Raw genomic sequence first — 2,302 nt, 5'->3', positions numbered from 1 at the left:
GATCGGAGTCACTTCAATAGCAATGTGACAGAGGCTCTGCTGGAAGGTCGCAGCTGGAGATGGTCTGGGCACTTATACTGAACCTGAATCTTCATCTGCACAGCGTCCTGAGGCACTGTTTGAACAACTTGTGCAGTCTGGGCCTATCTGAAGAGATGAGACCACACTGCAACAGAGACTTTGGAATCTGCGATGGTTATTTAGAGAGACTAAGTCAATTTCGACCTCAAGCAAATTAAAAACCAGCAATACAAAGTAAATATTTGTACCCACAGACCCCAGACGTATGGTGGGGGTGGGAAGGTGGGTGGGTGGGGGTTTGCTGCTTCAAAGCCACGTCCCGCTGCGGAATTCTCAACAGAAAGGTCTCCTGTTCAGAGAGGGAGCCAACCACAATGAATCTAAAATCTTCCAAATCATTCTTTTCATCTGAGAGAGGTCTCTGGGTGAAATGACAAATGCATTTTGAGACTCTGGCTGAGTCACAGAACCATGCATCATGGAAAAAGACCATTCATTTTGACCAGGTTTCCCTGTGTTTTGCCCATACCCTGCTAAACCCTTCCCTTTCATATACCCATCCAGATGCCTTTTAAATGCTGTAATTGTACGTTTGGCAGCTTATTCCATACACCCACCACCCTCTGTGTGAAAAGGTTGCCACCACCGGCGGCCCCTCCACCCTAGGTCCCCTGTATACCTTTCCCCTCTGACCCTAAACCCATGCCCTCTAGTTCTGGACTCCCCCGCCCCAGGGAAAAGACCTTGTCTATTTACCCTATCCGTGCCCCTCATGATTTTATAAACCTCTATAATGTCACCCCTCAGTCTCTGACACTTCCAGGGAAAACAACCCCAGCCTGTTCAGCCTCTCCCTGTTGCTCAAACCCTCCAACCCTGGCAACATTCTTGTCGATTTTTTCTGAGCCCTTTCAAGTTTCACAACATCTTCCTGTAGCAGGGAGACCAGAATTGAACGCGGTATTCCAAAAGTGACTGCACAAAGCCTTTCACTGTGCCTTGGGACACGTGACAATAAATTCAATCCAATTCAATCTCCTGTACAGGTGTAACATGAACTCCCATCTCTGAGCTAATGTTCTCCCTTCCATTGATTTTGGGACCAGGTGTTGAAGACTACCAGCCGTCTGACGGGGAGACTATCTTCGCGATATACACTCTGAGAATGTTCCCAAGGGATTGACCTGCTCATTGAGGCACCTGGAGAAGACAAGAGGGAAAGACATTGATGTCATCATCAGTGAATCTATCTATAAAACTCTCGTTCTCTGTAATTTTTCAAGCTGATTTTAAATCACTTTCTAGACATAATCTGCGACACAGAGGTTTCACCGCTAATGATATCATGTTCAATAGGTTTTCACATTATATTGAATTAAATGTTTACACAGACAAATAGCAGTTAACTAAGTTTCAGATTTTCTTCAGACTGATAGATACCTGCGAAATTATGAAGTCCAGAACTGAGGGTATCATTGGATGGGGAGTGAAGATTCAGCGCTAACCCTCCGACAGCTCGATGCTCCCTCAGCACTAACCCTCCGACAGTGCGGCACTCCCTCAGCACTGACCCTCCGACAGTGCGACACTCCCTCAGCACTGACCCAGAGACAATGCGGCACTCCCTCAGCACTGACCCTCCGACAGTGCCCACTCCCTCAGCACTGACCCTAAGACAGAGCCCACTCCCTCAGCACTGACCCTCCGACAGAGTCTACTCCCTCAGCACTGACCCTCCGACAGTGCAGCACTCCCTCAGCACTGACCCTAAGACAGTGCCCACTCCCTCAGCACTGACCCTCCGACAGTGTCCACTCCCTCAGCACTGACCCCCAGACAATGCCGTACTCTCACAGTCACCCAGCTCCATAGCTCAGCGGTTAGAGCACGGGTCTTGTAAACCAGGGGTCGTGAGTTCAAATCTCACTGGGGCCTCTCAGCCATGTTTCCAGCCCCCACTCAGTTTCAACGCTTGGCATGACACTGAAGGATGCTATGTTCAAGCTCAACGCCAGCTTGTCGTCTAACCGGCTGATTTGGAAGCTGCAGCGTTCACCCACAACCACCAAATGAACGAGTCGCGCTCCTGAATAACCCTGTTGGGCGGATAGCTGCTGTTTTTGTCAAGAGCTTGGGAATTGATATCTGAAACACCAGGGTCATTACCCTGAAGTGACAGACACCTGTCGCCTCTCATTTCTCGTCGCTGAGCTGAAAATGTATTGCCGGAAAAGCGCAGCAGGTCAACCAGCATCCAAGGAGCAGGAGAATCGTCTCAGAC

General features: G+C 49.3%; 1 non-coding gene across 1 annotated transcript; it reads left to right on the top strand.

Annotated features, from left to right (window-relative positions):
• Positions 1-1,883: 1,883 nt before the first annotated feature.
• trnat-ugu lies at positions 1,884-1,956 on the top strand. Its single transcript has one exon. It is a non-coding gene; the product is annotated as a tRNA-Thr (tRNA).
• Positions 1,957-2,302: the final 346 nt, after the last annotated feature.

The sequence above is a fragment of the Chiloscyllium plagiosum genome, unplaced genomic scaffold (genome assembly GCF_004010195.1).
Source record: "Chiloscyllium plagiosum isolate BGI_BamShark_2017 unplaced genomic scaffold, ASM401019v2 scaf_92964, whole genome shotgun sequence".
Taxonomy (NCBI): Eukaryota; Metazoa; Chordata; class Chondrichthyes; order Orectolobiformes; family Hemiscylliidae; genus Chiloscyllium; species Chiloscyllium plagiosum.
Note: the sequence above shows the minus strand (reverse complement) of the source record. Positions and strands in the feature narration are given on the sequence as shown.